The sequence below is a fragment of the Microtus oregoni genome, unplaced genomic scaffold, assembly GCF_018167655.1.
Source record: "Microtus oregoni isolate MIOR12 unplaced genomic scaffold, Mior012 000024F_ref0000369, whole genome shotgun sequence".
NCBI lineage: Eukaryota > Metazoa > Chordata > Mammalia > Rodentia > Cricetidae > Microtus > Microtus oregoni.
In genome coordinates, this window is record NW_024543083.1 from 6017615 (window position 1) to 6039720 (window position 22106).

Below are 22106 nucleotides of genomic sequence, written 5' to 3' on the forward strand. Positions count from 1 at the left end.
TGGTTTCAAAGTCCTTGATGCACCCTATCTTTTCCTTAAGATATAGATTCTGGATACAAACTCACTGAATAAAAAAGTATTTCCATAGAAATAGACTTTTCAGCTTGTTGCTTCACTGTCTTTAAATGATAGATCAATACTAAAGGTGTAGTCCATTGGGAGAGCATGCTGTGCCCATCAAAGTCTTTAGCTCTGAAATGTTGCTTAGAATGCCATTTCAGTATGAATTGGTGTTGTTCCCCTGTAATAGTAGCATTTGAGAAGCTGAGAGAGGAGAATTGTGTATCAGAGGCCAGCATGGGCTACATAGCCAGTTCCCGTAAAGCGTTGAATACCCAGCTAGACTGTTTAAGGAAGCTATATTAAAGGTCTGGTTGGGAATCTAGATTATGTTGTGAAAACAAGAAACACTAGGCATTAGAAATTAATTGGGAAGCTCTTATCCAGGAAAGCCCCAAAGTCGTGTCTACCATGTATCATCAGTAGTGTCATGTTAGACCCAATACTAACGAGCTAGGGGTTTATTCTCTAATGTAGGCTCTGGCACATCCTCCTCTTCTCTTTGTTCCTATGGTATATTATCTATGATTCAGTGTAAATCCCTATAGCCCTTATTGAGTCTACCGCGTGCCTTCATGTTGGAACAATGTGGAGTTTGAGGAGATATGTTTCTATCTGGACATTTGGTTGTGTACAAAGGTAGCCAGAGAATCTATGGGAGAGTCACTCCCTTCTACAAGGCATTGAGACCAAAAGTCTCAGTAGTTGAAGCAGATAGAAATCTTCATGCAGCCTTTTAATAGAAGCATTCTCAGCTCTCCATGGTTTCCAAAATACAGCCCCTAGTATCACAATAAATCAGCTCATTAGCATCCCCCTTAAACCACTGCACTTCCCAAGTAGCCTGGCCACCTAGCAGTGAGCATGGCAAGGATCACAAGTGGACTTCTCAGCAGCCAGAGGCTCTGGGATCACAAGTGATGCCAATTAAGCCGCCGAATGGACTTCCCACAGGGATGCACCCTTCCCATCCTCGTGGTCATAATGAAGAAGAATCATTTGAGTCACTTTTTTTTTCTTTCTTTAACAAGACGATAAGAAATTAAAGAAGCCTCCTGGAGGAGCTGTAGAAGTTTTAATAATATGTATATAATTCAGAACACTCCCAAACCTCATACGTATCTGCCTGATTGGAGATTAAAGCACAAGATCTTGTGTCCTAAGATCTTCTCACTTGAGTAAGCAGTACATCATTGTCCCTTTCTATCCATTTCTCCTCTGTGGTGTCCTTCCTGCTGGTTTCTGAACGTAGTCTACCATGTAGCTTTATCTGAGCTGTCTTATGTATTTATGCCTTGAAGGAAGACATGAAAGCGAAACTTGGGATAAAGCATCTGCTACCTGTATTCATTTGAATCCAGTTTGGAGTCTGCAAGCCACAGCTGAAGAATAGACCAGAATATACATCTCAGACAATGCTGATTCTTCCAGGGAGAAGAACTTCTGCTTGCCTTCTCTCCCTCCCTGCATAGCCTACAGTTTAACATATGAGTGCACGAGAAGTCTTTCAGATGCCCTATGGATTAAGCTATACTAGTGCCATGAGTTTTTCTAAAAGATTGTAGCTTCAGTAAATTTGAAGATAATACATTTCCCTCCAGCCGCAGTAAAAGAGTAGACCCTAGAGATGTAAAATGAGTGAATGAATAAATAAATGAAAATTTACAAAGTATCTGATACATCAGATAAGATGCAGGTCATAAATGCTGTGTGAGGACTGTGTTCTGGCATTTCTAGAGGCTCTAAATAAAACGATGGGGGAAGGGAATGAGCCCTTTCTTCTCTTCATTAATTCCCTCTCTCTCACCTCTAGTTAGGGACTCTTGTCACCAATTACTACCTCTTACACAGCCCTCGGTCTCTGGAAAGGTTATGCCATTAATCTTCATCTGAATGTACCTCACTGTTTTATTCTCTCAAAAGCAGAAATAGATAAGGAAATTGTGCCATGTTGGAACCAGGGAAGTCTCCTTGGCACATCTGCAGTGGCACAGGCTGAGGATAAATGGCCCCCCTCCATTAGGGTTGCCTGGGTATCATGCCAGCTTACTTGTCTCTAGATGTTCCTTAGTTTCTGAAAATGTAGCAGGACAGAGCATACCCCTCAGTTTTGGGGAATAAACACAGTTCAGGAAAGAATACTCTGGTGTTTTTGCCAAACATACCAGAGCTCCACTGAAGAGATCAGAACATAAGTGCAACTTATTTGTAGAAATGTCTAAATCATTCTTTAGTGGTTGAGATTGTTTGCGATTTATCCATTTATCACTTGGTACTAATACTGTATGTACCTTGTATTCAGATGTGATTTGTAGCAATTCAATATTCTCTACTTCCTGTGAACATGTCTTTTAATAGTCATAAATAATGTCACATACATACACACACACACACACACACACACACACACACACACACACACACACATATATATGTAGTAATAAGAGCGGCGGGCTGCATCCCCAGCACCCGGCCGCCCACATGGCTAGCTCTAGCTTATGCCCCGAAATAATTACACAGACACTGTATCCTTTTAATCACTGCTTGGCCCATTCTCTTCTAGGCTAATTCTCACATATTAATTTAGCCCATTTCTAATCATCTGTGTGTAGCACCCCAAGGAGCGCTTACCGGGAAGATTCTAGCCTATGTCCTTCCTGGGTCGGAGCTTCATCCCAGGAGCGGGGCATGGCGTCTCTCTCAGGCGTCTGCTCCCGAGAGGAGAGCTGTGGAATCTGACCTCACTTCCTCTTCCTCCCAGCATTCTGTTCTGATTACACCTCCCACCTACCTTCTAACCAATAAAATGGGCCAAGGCAGTTCCTTTATTAGCCAATGACCTTCCTCCATCGTTTCCCCTTTTTCGGTTTAAACAAAAAAAAAAAGGCTTTAACTTTAACATAGCAAAATTACATATAACAAAACAGTTATCAAGTAAAAGTTACAATAATCTTTATCATAACTAAGGAAAACTATAACTATAACTATTCTTAACTCCATCAAAGACTCCAGAAAGATACAATACTACATAAGCAAACAAGAAAAAAGCAACTTTTAAAACTCTAGAAATGACAGAGACATCTTGCTGCCTGGACAGTCACCCAAAGTTCCTCTGTACCGTTAGGGCATCCATCTTCAGCCTTCAGGCCCATGCTATCCAGCAGTCATTTCCATAAAGCAGGAAAATTCAAAGTCAGTTCAGTCACTATCGGTTGTGTCCTGCAGAATGTCTTGCAGACTCTTTCAAAATGAATCAGGAACCCCGAAAGATCATCTCACCTTAGGCAAGTTCAGTAGTCCTCTCTCTGCGGGTTCTCTGTGTCCAGTTTATGCAATAGTCCAGGCAAGAGCAGTTTCTTGCCCAAATGGCTATCAAACTCCATAAGGTGCCTCTTCGATGCCCATCTTCCTCTTGAAGTAGATTGGTGCTGCCAGGAGCAGAGTGTCTCATTGTCATGAAAAGTCCTCAGTTATTAAAACATTAAATGTCCTATTCTGTAATCTTTGAAAAACATGAAGAATGTCTATCTAAAATATATCTCTATATATCTAGAAAATCTAATTAACATGACTACAAGCTTTACTATTATCGATGATTATCCATTAACAACCTATATTTCTTAATTATACAGTACATATTTAAATGAACTACACAATCACAATACCTTAATCAAAATCAGAAACACTTATATATATAACAAAATTGACCTTAAATCTCTATCAATAAAGCAAAATCTATACTAATGTAAATTATTTATATCTATATCATATCCCCTCTTAAATGTAAAAGGACGTTTATAAACCATATTTGGGAACATGGACGCAGTTTTTTTTCTCTCCAAACTGCTTCCTGCTGAATGGGGGCGTCGTTAATTAGGTCTTTCATGGTATAACCTGTGTGCTCAGTTGGCAGTTGAGCGAAGCAATTTTTTGAAGGCATGCACAGGAACCATTCAGGAGGACGTGGTCTATCATACCACATTGGGATGGAAGCAATCCACAGACTCTCACCCTCTGTGAAAACAAAATAAGAAACTCCTTTCCAAAGTATCATGTCCTTAGATCCAAATTTCAAAGTCAAGGCATCAAAATATCTATGTTGGATTAGTTCAGCAGCATTTATAAATAAATATCTTTTAGCATCTGTTGCTCCTTCCTCAGCATTTAAATAATTTAAAGAGAGCATAATAGCATACAGTATCAAGATTCTCTGTGTATTTTCCATCTTTGTTCGTTTTATTTTAACCTCTATTTTGTTTATTTTTACTTTTAACTTTTTACTTTTTGAGATAGGTTCTCTGTATCTTTGACCTGAAGTAACTCTGTAGACCAGGCTGTCTTTGAACTCTCAGAGATCTGCCTGTCTCTGCCTCCCAGGCATTCGGGATTAAAGGTGTTTGCTCCTACACCTTGAACTCACAGAGATCTGTTAGTCTCTGCCTTCTAGGCACTGGGATTAAAGGCGTGTGTTACCACACACAACAACTCTCTTTCTTTTTTTGTTTTTTACTTTAAGAACTTCAACTTTTAGTCTGCATATATTTTTAACACACTTTAAACCATTCAGAAATTTTCTTTGTCTTTGAATCTCTCTTTACTATATATCTCTCTTTTTCTGACCACACGAGCCTTTAAATTACTGAGCAATATGGGTAGGATTAAAGGCGTGGCTTTGCCAGCTAGATCCAGTCCATTTCTTAGCTTTCCAGCCTCATGGCTGAGGTACTGGCTGTAGCCAGCAAGCGAGCTTCAACAGCCTGTGCTTGCAAACCGCACAAACTGCCTGCGTAAAAGAGTCAGAGTTTGCCGTGGCAGGACAGCCCAGAAAGCTGGCATTTTTAAACGGCGCAGCTTTTTTCCTGCTACGGCTGAAAACCGAAAAGCATGCGTTCAGCTTTTCGTCAACACCATTTAAGTGTTTCTTGGCAGGACCTCTTAATGAGCTACAGGCTTTGCAGCTAAAGCTGAGTCAGGAAGCCTCTTTTAAATGAGGCGCTTGCTTGCCTCTAGCAAGCAGAGCAGACCCGAGAACACAGCGAGTCTAGTTGCCATCAAACAAATCATAGCACTTTACTCCAAATGCTCTATTCAAAAGCTCTGTCTCCTGCAGGAGCCAGACAGAGATCGCAATGGCGGCACAGCCCCAGGAAGTAGCGCTTTAAAATGACACAGCGTTTTTTCTGCTACTGTTGCCGAATCAGGAAATCTCTCTACAGCACGCCACCAACAAACAGCAAAAATCTGTGTTAAACTCTCTTTCCCTTATTTTTAAGCCTTTTCAGGTTTTTTAAGTGGGTTTAGTCCATCACGTGTGGCACCAATTGTAGTAATAAGAGCGGCGGGCTGCATCCCCAGCACCCGGCCGCCCACATGGCTAGCTCTAGCTTATGCCCCGAAATAATTACACAAACACTGTATCCTTTTAATCACTGCTTGGCCCATTCTCTTCTAGGCTAATTCTCACATATTAATTTAGCCCATTTCTAATCATCTGTGTGTAGCACCCCAAGGTGCGCTTACCGGGAAGATTCTAGCCTATGTCCATCCTGGGTCGGAGCTTCATCCCAGGAGCGGGGCATGGCGTCTCTCTCAGGCGTCTGCTCCTGTGAGGAGAGCTGTGGAATCTGACCTCACTTCCTCTTCCTCCCAGCGTTCTGTTCTGTTTACACCTCCCACCTATCTTCTAACCAATAAAATGGGCCAAGGCAGTTCCTTTATTAGCCAATGACCTTCCTCCAAATATATATATGTATATATATATATATGTGTGTGTGTGTGTGTGTTTATGTATATATAGGTATGTGAACCCATATTTGTATATATGCTTGTCTACAAACATACAATATAAACATTTGGAAGAAAGAAAGGCAGTATGCTCCAGAAGTCCTATACTCGAGGCTTAGGTTGCTCTCAACTACTTTATTTTATCTTCTTTTAAGTATTTGAGAATTTTGTACATGTTTACAATGTATTTTTAAAATTACATCCATTCCTAACTCCTTGACATTCTATCAGATGTTTCCAACTGTGTCTCCTTCTGCCAAATTCATTAACTATTTTTTATCAGTTACACACTGAGTACATTTTGTGCTACCCATGTGAACATGGGTAAAGAGTAGGCCATTCCCTTAAACCCTTAAACATGGGTGTCTTTGCTGGGCCACACCCTTGGAGAAGACGGACTATTTCTCCCCTATCAGCCATTAACTGCCAGTTGCTCCTCAGGTAGGAGTGGGGGCTGGTGAGCCCTTTTCTCCACCCACACTGGAATATTAACGAGTTTTTTCTTGTGCAGGTAACCAGAGGTGCTCTGAGCTCGGGGTAAAGCTCCATCATGCCCATAAGACATTGTTTCATTACAGCCTTTCCTCGCCTAAGGCTGTTAAAACTTTTCCTTCTGTCTTCCTTAAGGTTCTCTGAGTCTTATGGGAAGAGGGTGTGAAATAGTTATCCTTTTTAGAAAGTTAGTTTGACACTCTATCTGTTTAGCAAAATAATAGTAGATTCTTGTAGGCCCATATTTCTATATGGTGTGGCAGCCAGGCTCTGAAGCCATGGGCTTCACCTAAGGTGGTCACATAGCCCTGCAGACAGGCCTTCACTGCCCCAACCACAATCAGGATGTGCTGCTCTTTTCTCCTTTGTTAAATATGTAGATCTCCTGGGGAGAGGTGTTTGCCAAAGCTGATGACTAAGTTGCAGGTGTTTCCCTAGCCCCATGTTCATCAGAAAGAGAATATTAATGAGATATTCACCTTGGGTTACCTGGGGAATAAGAGATGTTTTGTAGAATAAAAGCAGGTAGATCTTCAGGATGGAGAGAAGCCTGAGATGCTCTTCCATGATGATGGTGTAAGCTGTGTCTGTTTTTTTCTTGTGCCTCTGTACTGGACCAGTTAGGGAAAATAGTTTTCTATGTTAGGGCCTTCAGTCCCTGACAGATAATTTCCTCAGTCTTATAACCTTGCTAACCCTGGGTTCTTAACCATGATTTTGGTATCAAGTATAAATAACTTCTTGTTGAGTCCTTCTTCAATCTGTAAGTGATTGGTTACTCCCATAACATTTATGTCCCTGTTGTATTCATGAATGATGACAGGGCACTTGTTAGAGCTTTCAGAACCCAACGTGTGGTAGAACTATTGATGACTATTATCTGCAGCAGCCAGCTAAACCTTTCTAGAACTATGAAAGCTTGTCCTCAGAGATAAAGCTTCCAGGTAGGCAACAGCTCGATTTCTCCATGTCCTGTGATCAAAGTATGGGGTGTCTTCAGCAATAAGGTCTTATCAAATATTATGAGTTAGCAAGAACAATGATATCTTAGTTAGGGTTTCTATTGCTGCAACAGAACACCACAACAAAAAACAGGTTGGGGAGAAAGGGTTTATTTGGCTTACAGTTCAGCATTGCTCTTCATCACTAAAAGAAGTCAGGATAGGAACTGAAACAGGGCAGCATCCAGAGGCAGGAGGAGATGCAGAGGCCATGTGTGTAGTTAGTAGTGTGCATTCCCTGGCTTGCTTTTCCTGCTTTCTTATAGAACCCAGGACCTGCAGCCCCAGGATGGCACCACCCACCATGGGCTGGGTCCTCTCCCACTGATTACTAAATGAGAAAATGCCTGACAGCCGGGTCTCGTGGAGGCATTTCCTCAGCTGAGGATTCTTCCTCCCTGATGTCTCTAGCTTGGATCAAGTTGACACTCAAAACCAGCCAGTACAAATTTCAGTAGTCTGTATTTGGAGGGGAGGAGGTTGTGACCCCACTGCCCAACAATTTTAAGGACAGCCTCCCACTTTTGTCAGTAGGGTTTTGTTTAATAACCTCTATCTTCTGGGAGCAGCATTACTTACTTCTATAGGATAACTCCAATTAAGCTCTCTTAATAATACAGTTTTAGGATGCAAATAAAACAGGTTTTCATATAGGTTTAAAAAACATCCTTAGTGTTAGTTATCCCTTCTTCATCTCTCTCCTCTGTCCCACTGATTCCACTGATCCCTTCTACAGTCAAGCACCATCTCCCCCTTATCTCTCCTTCATTCTTCTTGCCTCCTATGTTCTACTACCTCCTTCTTTAAGATGTTTCTCTTATTCATGGACCCATCTGGTTTTCTCATTTCTATAAGTAGTCTAAGTTAAACCACTAATGTAAAGGTTGAAGATAGGATCTACATTGTGTTTGCCTCTCAGCCCGTGTTACTGCACTCAGTTTGTTTTTCTCCATTCCATCTGTTTATGCTCATGTTTCATCACTGTTTCCTTTACAGCGGAATAATCAGTCTATTGTGTATTGGTTTCACATTTTCATTTTCTATCCATCAGTTGATAGAAAGCTAGAGTTATTCCATTTCATAGCTATTGTGAATGCAGCAACATCAATGAACATGTTTGAACAAGCAGCTCTGTGGTCGGATGCTGTTTGTTGGTGTGTGACCAGGTGTAGTAAAGATTGGTCACAGGGCATCATTGAAATGACAAAATTCTTTTAAAACAAAGTTTAAAGGTGTTTTATCTGTCTGTATTCCTTAGCGGGTATTATTTATGAAGAAAAGTATTTTCAGGGTGGACAGAAGATACCTGATATTTGTCTTATTATATCAAGAAACCAATTTTCCAACAAGTGGTTTTGGTTATTTGCAGATATGAAGTCTGCTGGAATGTGTGTGTGTGTGTGTGTGTGTGTGTGTGTGTGTGTGTGTGTGTGTGAATTGTTTTGCACTCAGATAGAGAGGTCCCTTCGTGCATTCCAGTAACCAATTGTTGCAGGCTGTAGTCCAGCCCCTTCATGGGAGCCTTTTTGCAGGAAGTGACTGCTCCTGTTGGTAACTTTCTATAAATGGAAAAGGGGAGGATGCGCTTCAGAAAATGTGCCGCACTTAGGAATCAGTTGCAGGGGACTGATTCCATTTTGGTTTTCTGTTTGTTTGTTTTTAAGTCTTTGTCTTCAGGGGTGTGAGGGTTTGACTGTACTTTAAAGGAACATTACTTTCTATTTTTCATTATAAGTCTAGATAAATAGTTGTCATTTTTTTACAAATTAGTGCATTCAGTCACAAATACACAGAACTGCCTGCACAATGCAAAATGGCAAAGGGTGGCCTTTCTTTGGTTACCCCACTGATTTTCAATATCATACACACACAATTCTTTTCACCTTCAACCAGAACTAATGCAGTTTTTAAATGAGGGAAAGGAGGATGTAGTTTGACATTACTTTTTTTTTTTTTACTTTAATACTGTGTAATTTTTTTCTTTTACAATACAGTCTCTTCTGAGGTAGACAGACCACAACTGCAGAGCATTATCAGACAGGAGATAAATATGTCCATGTACAACACACAGCAAAGTGAGGTAGAAATGGTTACAGCTGAAGGACAGGATCCCGACCCAATAGTAGCAGAGGGAGTGGGCAGTCTATGTGCCACCCCTGCAGGGCACGCTGTCCCCACCCCCGCACTCCACCCCTGGATTCTTTGGTATGCCCCCAACATCACTAGGGCTGGACCCACCCTGCCATCCTGCCCCATGCTCACGAGGTAGGGCTGCAGCCTGGGGCTGATTCTTGTGCAAAGCTTCCAAACCTGGAAACAGAAAGAGCCCAGCAAAGGAAGTGTAGGGACCCTGGGGATTGGTCCATGAACCCCCTAGAGGTGCTGCTGCTTGAAGGTACAGCTGGGTTCCCAACTTCACTTCCCTGCCCCTCTACCCCCCACCCTACTTCCAGACCTGAGAGAACTCCCTTATCCGATGGCCAGAGCAGCACCTGGGAGTATCCTCCACTACCCCATCTCCGGCCCACAAGTTGGAGATGCCTCCAGGGGGTCGCCAGCGCTGCCACTATGCTTGGGCACACGATGACATCTCTGCCCTCACTGCCTCCAACCTCCTCAAGCGCTACGCTGAGAAGTCTCCGGAGTCCTGGACTCGCCCTATGAGCGCCCGGGCCTGGCCAGCTATAGTTTGTCATTACTTAAAATAATGGGAAGGAAATAAACGCCTATGGAGTACTCCTTTATATACCAATTATGTTAGAGATATAATCTCATATAATTGTCATGCCAAGTTTATGAGTTACATATTTTGTCTCTTGTAATTTGACAAATATGATTTAAATACAAAATTTAAATACTCTAAATCTCATGGACCTATTACTCTGTCATACTGCAGTCCACATTGTCCTGTCATCCCTGAATTGGTCATTAGAAGTATGATTTTAACAGACACCATATTTGGAGATGGGGGGAGAAGTCTTTGGAAAATATCTCAAAGAATAAAAAAAAAAGGTAGCGTTGTTTCCTAAGCATTATGGAGGGTGACTGCTTTTAACCTTTACTGAAGCTGCAAGGTTTAAAATGAGATGGAGTGATTTAAGGTATAAATGAGACATAAGGGGCTCAAAAGCTATAAGGAGTTTATACGGAAGACTTAAGTCTAAGGGAACTTAGCAATAAGACACGTGAGAAAATGTGTGGGCATCCCAGACATTTATAGGATGAGTGATATGACATCCATGACCCATCATTTAGAATCTTAAAATTTTTAGTCATATTAAACATTATAAGAAAATAGAAAATGTATTGTAATAATGTGTATTGCTCATTTGATCTATCTAAATTGTTATTTCAACATCTGACAAATATTTGACATTCTTTCTTTTGAACTATGGTACTTAGGAAACCCAGTGTATACTTGATATAGTGAGTGTCTCTTTGGGCTAGCCACATTTCAAATGCTCAGTTATGCATGTGGCTAGAGCCTGCTGTATTGGATGAATGCTAACTGGGGCTTGCAATTGAGGAATGAATAGCAAAACCTGGGGGTTTTGTGTGAGCTTACAAATGATATTAAAGATTAAAAACAAAAAGAGAAGGATCTTTAACTCTGTTCTAAGAGGGGTTGACTTCCTTGGTGTGGCCTGGAGTTTTAGTGTCTTAGTTTAGTATTCTTGGTGATTTGAAGGCAGGCCATTGAGGACTAACTTCCTTTTGTTAGCCTCTAGAACTAACACTCTTATGGGTGGGATAAAACATAAGGTAACCCAAAGGCCTTCTCTGAGCCTAGCATCCTCCAATTTAGACTGTTCTGCCTTTCTGTGGGCAACTTAACATGAGTCAGATTTGTAGAAGCAAGGGCTGAGATGAAAAATGGCAAATTCTTCAGGATTTCCAAGTTGGTCATGGGAACCCATGAGTAGCCAAGTACAGAGGTGAAATCACTTCTCTGGCAGAGGTGACTTTGGGGAAGTAATACTTTTAGAGATGCACTTCTTTCTAAATCCTGTCACTGGACAATTCTCTGGAGAAACCGAGTCAGGGATAAAGCAGAAACTTAGAAAGGCTCTGTGTCTTCCTCTAGCTAAATGCTCTTAGCTTCCTTTTCGCTTCTTGATGCTTCTGTTTATTCAGCCACAAAGTGTGGTAAATGCTGATGTGTGCACCCTCTGAAACCGCCAGGTTAAAACATTGCTGTGCTCCATGTACCGTGTCACCTCAGCATCATGGTAATGTCCACAGTGTGCTGATGAGTTAATGTCAGTGTTTCTAGAAGGCAGTCAGAATTGTAGTACAGGGTAGACAAACTTGCTCAAGGATAAGGTGTCTCTAATTCTCCTCCCTCAGAAGCCATTGACTTTCTTCTGTTTACTAGCTCACATATCCTCTGCCATCAATACCCCTGCCCACTGCCACCACCACTGCCCTTACTCCTTCTCTGCCCTGAAGAGGAAATACATCAACATCCTTTGGGTTGGGTTTATTATATTGATCAGATACCAATGGCCTCTTTCAAGACCTTCTCAAAATTGGGAGGAGCCTAAAGGCCATGCAGCTTCAGCCCTGGTTTTGGCTGTTGTTTTGGTAGCTTAACATGTAACCCTGCAGTCTATTTTACAATGCCACCAATGAGTCTTTGCCCCAGTTCCTGCGGCAGCCAGCTTCAGGTTTAAATGGCTCCTATCTGTAATTTCCTCCCATGTTTATTCTTGTGCTGCAGTGCTTTGAGGCTATGGATGACATCTAAGTTAGCAATCTGCAACTGTTTGCAAATCCTACTCTGGTGCACATCTTTCCTCCCGCCATCAGCAAGTCTCCTTCAAGTGGAAGACTCAGAATTCTGTTCCTTGTTCCTCCTGAAAGAGGGTTCTGATCCTCTTTACTTCATTTCATTGACATAATGGACAAATCACTAAATGCATAATTGTAAATATATTCTGATCAGCATGAATTCATATGAGTTCCTAGATATAAATACATGAGAAAACACTACCAGGGAGATTGCCTGTCCTGATTCATGTAATAATCATAAGCCGGCCTAAACCTTGCTAAGTAGACCAGTCTGGCCTTGACTTCACAGAGATTACCAGCCTCTGCTTCCTGAATGTGGTATTAAAGATATGTAGCACTATACCCAGCTCCTTTTTGGTGAAACCAAGGTAGAGGGGTCCTTTTTTCTAGATGGTGCTTTCTAGAGTGACACTAGGAGATTTACTCTGAGGTTAGGCAATAGAATTAGGGACAGCTTTATGTTTCTGTTTTTAAAAATATAAAAAACATATATATATATATATATATATATATATATATATATTATATATATATATGTAATGTTATTTGTTCAGGTAGTACCTTAAAACTATTTTAAAAGGTGGTATTTTTAACTTCCAAGTTCTGTTACCCCCACATGCCCCTTTTAAATGTTTGAAATTAAACATCAGGGTGATTTGGTCTGAATGTTCCACGGCCATTATAGTTTAGCTAGACCTCTGTGATGCATTCAGTTCCGCAGTGCTACAGAGTGCTTAATCCACGTCATTGCTTGGACTCTAGAGTGCATGCCCAGTGGAAGGCATTTATTTACCAAATTAAAAGCACAGCAAGTAGGAGCCTAGGTATTATTTAAACACATTTATCAACCCCTGTTCAGCTACTATTTACTAAATTTCTCGGTGATGGAAGATGATGAACGAGTTGATTGTTGCAATCACTTGGCTCCACTAAAGGTGAAATACATCTTGCTTGATTTATTCCTCTTGCTTTGACAAGACATCTTTTGCTAGGATTGGAGAGTATCCAGTTTTAAGCTGGAGGCAGTATATAGAGTTCAGTTTTGTTTTACTGCTTATGAATTGTTCTGGTCAGTCTGCTAGGTGAAGTCACCTGCTGAAGAGATGCTTGAAGATATAAAGCCCATTCTTAGCTTTGTTCCTCTGAGTCCCTTCTTTTGCATTTAGTCTACTGCACAACTGGGCTTGCTAAGAACACATGCACAGGTCCTTCCATAGGCACAGGCAGTGTCAGACAACCACAGCTATCAGTATCTACCTTGGTTAGCCCTACCATAGACGGCAAAGCAACATACAGTGTCCAGGAATTATTCAGAGCCGAGCTGTATAGGATTCAATTATTGAGTTTTTTTTTTTAATGAAAGAATTTCTCATGTATTTTCACAGGGTGTATTGTAAATAGACAGGTATCTTTGTCTCCCCTCAGCTCTGAAATGAAAAAGGAATTTTCTGTTGGCACCTCTCCTTCCCTGATCCTGACACTGTGTCTATGCTCCCTGCCCATTCCTGCTAATGAACAAGTTGAAGTTACTTATCCTTGGTTCTTTAATAGTATTGCCCTCATGGGTTCTCTGCATATTTAGTATGCTAGGTAAAATTAAGGCTTTGTCTGTGATGCTTAGTCATCACTTATACACTTGTAGAATATGTTTGTTTGTTTTCGCTGATAACACTGCAAGCCTCTCTGATTCGTAAAGTTGGGTGCATGCATATGTTTCCAATGAATTGATGTTGTCTATCAATATAGATGTTGATTATCACAGTGTATCAGACTTGTGATCTACTGTTGATAGAGGTTTCTGTTCCATCTGGTCCCACAGCCATTCAATCCCAAAGAAACACACAGAGGCTTACATTAATCATAAACTGATTGATCTATTATCTCAGGCTTCTTAACTCTTACATCTCACATTAACCCATAATTCTTGTCTATGTCAGCCATGTGGCTTGGTACCTTTTACCAGTGAGGCATTCTAATCTTGCTTCCTCTGTGTCTGAGTTAGGACTGCAGACTGAGCCTTTTCTCTTCCCACAATTCTCCTGTTCTGGTCACCCTACCTATATTTTCTGTTTGGCTACTGGCCAATCAGCATATTATTAAACCAATAAAACTGACAAATCCTTACAGGGTAGTGGATCATCGTCCCACAGCACTTCCTTTTTTTTTCTTTTCAAAACAAAAACTCTGGATCTAATCTCCTTTGTTTAGCTTTCTTCCTGACCATTATCCATAACAACTTGTAACCAACTCTAAACAAAGACAAATATCCATAATCATTTTTTTGGGAATGTGGGTGTAGTTTTTCTAGGCTACATCTTGATGATTGGGAGCACTGATAATCTTATGGGAACCTAAAGAAAATCTAGGATTATGGTCAACTCCTGAGTGAAATACTCTGTGAGGCTTGACCATCTTAACCAACAGTCTTGAGGCTGTCCTGGATGTAGAACTCAGAGGAAACTCCACCAGTGGTCCTCAGAAATTTTGGATCATCTGGGCCATCTGCTCCTATCAGAGATTTTTTTCAACAGGTCTTGCTTGATCAGACCTGATTTTTCTTAGCCCAGAATGAATCCACAGCCTCTCATTTTCTGTGGAACAAGAAAACAAAACCTGTTCTCCAAAGTAACATATCATTTGACTTAAATTTTAGAGTCAAAGCTATATATATATATATATATATATGTATATATATATATATATTGTATTGATCCAGCAGCATTTGTAATCAAATGTCATTTAGCAGCTGTTCTTTCTTCCTCAGCCATCAAACCATTCAAAGACAACATAATGACATACAGTATCCAGATTCTCTGTGTATTTTTCATCTCTGTGTGACTTTATTTTAAACTATATTTCTTTTATTTTTATTATTTGTTTTTCATTTTTCTTTTGAGAACAGAGTTTCTCTGTGTTTCTTTGGCCATCTTGGAACTTGCTCTATAGACCAGGCTGTCCTTGAACTCACAGAGATCTTCCTGCATCTGCCTCCCAAGTGCTGGAATTAAAGGTATGGCCACCACATCCAATTATTCTTCCTCTTTCTTTTTTTAAGGACTTTATCCTTTTACTTTTCTCTCCCAAGCCAACATATATTTTTAAACATACTGTAAACCATTTAGAGGTTTTCTTTGTCTGAATCTATCTTACTGTATATCTCTCTCTTTTCTGACCATGTAAGTCTTTAATTTGCTAAGTGATATGGCTAGGATTAAAACCGTGACTTTGACAGCTGGATCCACCCCATTCCTTAGCTTTCTGAGATTCTAGTTTCATGGAAGAGGTACTGGTGGGTACCATGTTTATTGCCACAACTCTATGGACTTTCAAGGTTCCTGCCACCACCAAAAAGCTGTCGACTATTCATTAACACCATTTAAGTACTTTGGGCTAGACCCTCTTAAAAGGGTTGTAAGGTTTTTGCAGCTAAAGCTGAGTCAGGAAGCATCTCTTAAATGAGACACACTTGCCTCTAGCAAACAGAGCCTACCTGTGAAAATGCTGCTACCAAGAAGCTATGCTTAACTCTGTTCTTTTGTGTCTAGACTTACTTCACAAGCTCTCTCAGGTTTTACATGGATGTAGTTGTCCACATTGGTGCCATTTGTTGACAGATTAGATTCAGAATTATTGTTTTGAAAAAAAATGAGGGGGGGGGGCTTAATTGCTGGGTGACAGTGGTCTTCTACCCTGTAAAGATTTGTCACTTGTATTTCTTTAATGAAATGCTGACTGGCCAGTAGCCAGGCAGGAAGTATAAGTGGGGCAATGAGAATGGGAGGATTGTGGGAAGAGGTAAGGCTCAGTCTGCAGTTGTAACCCAAACACAGAGGAAGCAAGATTAGAATGCCTCACTGATAAAAGGTACCAAGCCACATGGCTAACACAGACAAGAATTATGGGTTAATGTACATTATAAGAGTTAATAAGAGACCTTGGGAGCTCAGTCCGATGCTCCAGTGTGGGTTTCTATCTCTATCTCCATCCATCGCCAGATGAAGGTTCTATGGTGATATGCAAGGTATTCATCAGTATGGCTATAGGATAGGGTCATTTAAGGTTCCCTATCCTCTGCTGCCCAAGGAGCTAACTGGGGACATTGCCCTGGGCACCTGGGAGCCCCTCTAGGTTCAAGTCTTTTGCCAACCCTAAGATGGCTCCCTTAATTAAATTATGTGATTCCCTGCTCCTCTATCCAACCTTCCTTTCTCCCAATCATCGCGTTTCCCCAAGTTCCCCCCATTCTTCCCTTCTTACTTTTCTCTCCCCATCTCCACTTACCCCCATCCCACCCCACCCCCAAGTTTCCAATTTTTTTCCCTGACAATCTTGTCTACTTCCCATACCCAGGATAACAACTATATGTTTTTCTTTGGGTTCACCTTCTTATTTAGCATCTTTAGGATCACAGATTATAGACTCAATGACCATTATTTGTGGCTAGAAACCAGTTATGAGTGAGTACATCCCATGTTCCTCTTTTTGGGTCTGGGATACCTCACTCAGGATAGTGTTTTCTATTTCCATCCATTTGCATGCAAAATTCGAGAAGTCATTGTTTTTTTACCGCTGAGTAGTACTCTAATGTGTATATATTCCACACTTTCTTTATCCATTCTTCTATTGAAGGACATCTAGGTTGTTTCCAGGTTCTGGCTATAACAAATAATGCTGCTATGAGCAAGGAAGTCAGGACTACGAGGGGTGCACCCACCCACTGAGACAGTGGGGCTGATCTATTGGGAGCTCATCAAGGCCAGCTGGACTGTGACTGAAAAAGCATGGGATAAAACCGGACTCTTTGAACATGGTGGACAATGAGGGCTGATGAGAAGCCAAAGACAATGGCACTGGGTTTTGATCCTACTTCATGTTCTGGCTTTGTGGGAGCCTAGTCGGTATGAATGTTCACCTTCCTAGACTTGGATGGAGCGGGGAGAACCTTGGCCTTTCCACAGGGCAGGGAACCCTGACTGCTCTTTGGACTGGAGAGGGAGGGGGAGAGGAGTGGGGGGGGAGGAGAATAGTGGGGGGAGGGGGATGGAAATGGGAGGCTGGGAGGAGGCGGGAATTTCTTTTTTTTTCTTTCAATAAAAAAAATCTCAATAAAAAGAGTTAATAAGAATCCTGAGCTAATAGACCAACCAATTTATAATTAATGTAGACCTCTGTGTGTTTCCTTGGGACTGAATGACTGCAAGACTGGGTGGGACAGAAAGCTCTGTCAACAATCTACCAACTATTTCTAGTGACAGGTATTTATTTTTTCCATTTCAAACTGATGTTTAGGGAAGCCCAATATTTGATGTAGATGAATAAGGTGAATGCCATATTGGATGGTGGATGTATTTCTTAGACTCCCGGTGCATATGTAAGCTAGGAAGCTGGCTTAAGTGGTTAATACCTCATTCACTGGAACAAGTCTGAAATATTCCAGGCCAGAGCAGATCACACTGCCAATCTTACTTTGCTAAGAATGAATAGATTCTACTCCTCTATCTAGAGGTCTTCTGTACCCCTATTACTCTGAGTGATTTCCATTTATATCTTGATATTTGGTTTGAATGGAGCCAAGCAAGCAAAATGTCTGTATTAGTAAAAAATAATTTGGAAATGAAATACAGCAGCAGCAGCAACAACGCAGCAAGACCCAACAACGGAGCTCCAGTGATGGCTTCCTAGACCATTTCTACTCAAAGATTTATACCTTCAAATACACTGCAATATGTCCACAGATGTCAGCAGTTTGCAAAGAAATCTAGTATGTTAATTGATTAGTTAGTGGGAGAAATCAGAAGTGCTGCTAAACCGAAACCAGTACATTCTCTAAAAGCCTTTGCCTCAGTTTTCTGGTTAAATGGAAAATATGGTGGCAGTGAACACAAAATCTGTTGCCTATTTTCTGCCTCATTTGCATTGTATAAAATACATAATGTAGTTGACTGTCAGATTGAAAATGGACTTTATTCCCCCTCAAGGCTGTTATCCATTACCTTTTCATGGTGAACTCTTAAGTGATGGGCAGTGAAGGTCAGGGGCTCTGAGATATCAGAAAGCCTGATTGTGTTAGGATTCTGAACTGGAGGGAATAAAACATGAACTGAGGTTATCCCTCCAGAAACCTGTCATGCTTATATTCAGATTTTGGTGCATTATCAGAGTACCACTAGATTAGAATTTTATCTATACTGTTGAGATCAGTGTGTCTTCATTCAACCCTAAGTTTCTTATATAGTGTCAGTCTCAATATATTATGTATGTATGTCACAATCTTCTAACATTCTGAATCCTTGACATACTACATTTATTGTATATCACTATTTCAAGATGTTAATGTTTGTTGGAAAATGTGTGTCATAAGCTTTTTCTACAAGGCATAAATTGGCACTTTTCATTCTGTTCTATTAATATTAATTAATACTAATATTATATATCAATATGGGCATAGTATCATTTTTATTTAGTGGCATCCATTTAAAGGGTATTCTTGGTCATAGGTTGACACTACAACATTGAAGCATCTGACACTCTTCATGAATTCTGAACCTTTCTGGCACCCTTGTAGTCTTTCGTTGCCCCAACACTTAGACCATTCCAACCACTGCTTTTTGTAAGTTTGTTTTACCTCCCCCTATAGAGTCTAGTTTTTTTTTTTTAACTTGGGCAACATTTTCAAAATGCTGGAGTTAAATTTTGCAATTGATGCACATATGTTTTTCAGTTCTGCCTCCTTAGTTGTTGTGAGTACTTTTTTAGTAATTTCTTTCAGTGCTTGTCTTCTACAGAGATGTATGATTTTCCTCTGGAAATAGCTACTTCATGATCAGTCCTATATGTATATTCTCTAAGGGACAACCATCTTGGCATATACAGAAGTATATAATGTGTGCTCATATAATGTAAATGTGTATAAATATCTTGAGTATCACAATGAGTATAAATAGGCAAAAGTTAGAGAGTGGACATTGCTTATGCTGTGCTGTACCTGATGTTACCTGTGTAGCTATCTATATCCCTTTACAGTAGATGAAATGTTATAATAAAATTATCTAATAATCGAGCTTTTTGCTTTTTTTATTTATTTTTATTTTTGAAAACTAGTGGGTAAAGATAAAACCCAGGAAACTACCATAGATTTTGTTTTTATTTCTTATCTTTAGTTACTGGCCTATGTCTATAAAACATAAGAATGGTACCTATGATATTTAGAGACTACATTTGTGGATGCCCTGGAAGGGTTACTCTGTCCATTAATCATTCATTTGAACACCAACACTGGCAGTGGCAGTTTTGAATTATGCACAACTTTATATTAAATTTTAGATTTAAATATTGCTTGTTTAATTCATATTAGAAAGAGAAGAAAATGAAGATCAGAACTAAAAATATATCTCAACAGTTTTGCAGCATGTGTTTTTAAATGTTTGGTCTTCAGGGTGGTGCCAAATGGGAAGTGGTGACCTTTAAGAGTAGGTACCAGTTGGGGTGTATTTAAGCCAGTGAGCTGTGTTATCAAAGGGGTTTGTGACATCTTGACCTTCTCTTTACTTTTTTGTATCGGGACCATCTCCACACAATTTTATTTATGCTTGCACTATAACATGCATTGATATCACATGTACACAGTGAAAATATAAAGGATCAAATATTCAGAACTCCAAAACTATGAGTGAGATTATAATCTTTTCTCTGAATAAGTCAATGACCTTCAGATATTAAGCTACAGTGGTTGGAAATCAGAGTCATGCAATCATTAGCATATTTTCAAGATTAATTAGTTGTACAAAATGAATATTTCTCAGATTTCAAAAATACAATTCTAGAAAGAATAATGCAGAAAATATATTCCACTGACTTTTATTTAAACACAATTAATTATTTTCAGATAATGTGAAAATAAAATCCTGAATTATCTATTAATTAGAAATTAATCACAAATGATAATAAATACCAAAATATTTTACTATAAAGTTTAGCAGTTTAAAATTTCAGGTTATAAAATATGTTCTATGCATTCTTTTATACCATAGTTCAAAATTCCAAAGCATGCCATTTAACAAAATAAATTGTGCTTTATTTTAGAGTAGCATTAAATTAGTCTTAATAATAATAATGCTGTTAAGAGAAATAAATGGTTTTATTTTATATGTTAATTAAGATTAACTTTCAATTAAAGATTTAAATGATACTTATGTGATAATCTTTAAAAGCATATTGATTTTTATTGGAACTTTTTATTGTCACAGAGATATGATTAAAACTAGGGGCTCTGTTTACAGTGTATTAATGGTTTAGACCAGACAAATTATTTAATCTCAGTTTACTTTTTGTAAAACAGCAAGTAATATGAATTGCATCATAGAATATATGAAATGCAACAAGACTGAAAGTAGGAAAATAGGTGAAAGAGAGGCTGGAGAGATGATTCAGCAGTCAAGAATGCTCACTCCTTATGCTAAGAACTCCTTAGCAGAAGAGTTCTCTTTCTGTTATCCATGTCAGGCACATTGCAGCCACCACCTGCCACTCCAGTTCCAAGGGCTACACACCCTCTTCTGGACTTTATGGGGAAAAGCACTCATGAGCACACAACAGCAACATGTGTACACAGAAACTAAAAATAAAAGAAGAAAGTGAAAATAATAACTGCTTTTATCACCCCAAATGTTCGTTCAACTCTCCAAGTTTTATTGATGCAATGCATTATTTTGTCTAAATTCTGTAAATCATGGAATCTGGGAAGGGCTTTTTCTTTTCACTAAATGCTTAGGTTCAGTGCTGTCCAAGGTGCTGAAAATTTTCAACAACTATTTATATAGAGTCAGAAACCTTTGGATTGGAGGATATTGTGGTTGAGTCACAGGTTTTTGTTTGTTGGTTGTTTTTTTTTGTTTGTTTGTTTAAGAAGAACCAAAAAAAAACATATAGGCATCCTCCTGAATATTAACCTTCATCATTCAATGAAAGGAGACAGAGACAGAGACCCACATTGGAACACCGGACAGAAATCTCATGGTCCAAATCAGGAGCAGAAGGAAAGAGAGCACGAGCAAGGAACTCAGGACCGAGAGGGGTGTACCCACACACTGAGAGAATGGGGATGTTCTATTGGGAACTCACCAAGGTCAGCTGGCCTGGGTCTGAAAAAGCTTGGGATAAAACCGAACTCGCTGAACATAGCGGACAATGAGGACTACTGAGAACTCAAGATCAATGGCAATGGGTTTTTGATCCCACTGTTTTTTGGCTTTTTGAGACAAAATTTCTCTATAGCTTTGAAGCCTGTCCTGGAACTCACTCTTTAGACCAGACTGGCCTCAAACTCACCGAGATCCTTCCGTGTCTGCCTCCTGAGTGCTGGGATTAAAGGCATGTGCTGTGATTGTCTGACAAGTCATGCTTCTTTAAAACTGATATATCAGTTTAATGGTAGTGGCCTGAATGAAAAATGTTTGATGGCGAGATGTCTTAAGGATGTAGTTCTTTCTTCACACAATTATAAAAACTCCTTATCTCACTTGCAGTGAAATCATGTTTTTTTTTTAATTACCCCGATTACATATGAAAAAGGACTCTAAAATCTCAATTAGTTTTGCCAGCCAGATGGCTGCCCTGTCTGATCTCTTTTGATCTTCAGCTACTTTCAAGGCCAAATCAATTTTTCAAGGGCTAAGAAAAATTAATTTTTGAGACTCTTCTCAAGAATTTTTCACCTTATTCCACAGGTAAAATTTTTGAAACAAACAGACAAGCACTGGATGCTCACAAATTATATGTGAGATATCTAGAAATAAATCTTCATGCCTCACATATCATAAGAATCAATAGTTTCATAATGTATTATGAAGTTCTTGTATTATGGGATTGGATACTTACCTAGTTTCTGATGTCCACTCTCAAAGCTAACAGATTTGGCTGTATTCTTTGCACAAAGACTTAGATGGCAAACTCTATTTGATATGACATATTTCTCTAAAA

At 39.7% G+C, this 22106-nt stretch overlaps 1 protein-coding gene across 9 annotated transcripts in view; it reads left to right on the forward strand.

Annotated features, from left to right (window-relative positions):
- The window catches only part of Unc5d (unc-5 netrin receptor D), a 537586-nt gene that overhangs the window by 171626 nt on the left and 343854 nt on the right, over positions 1–22106 (forward strand). The window lies entirely within an intron of this gene.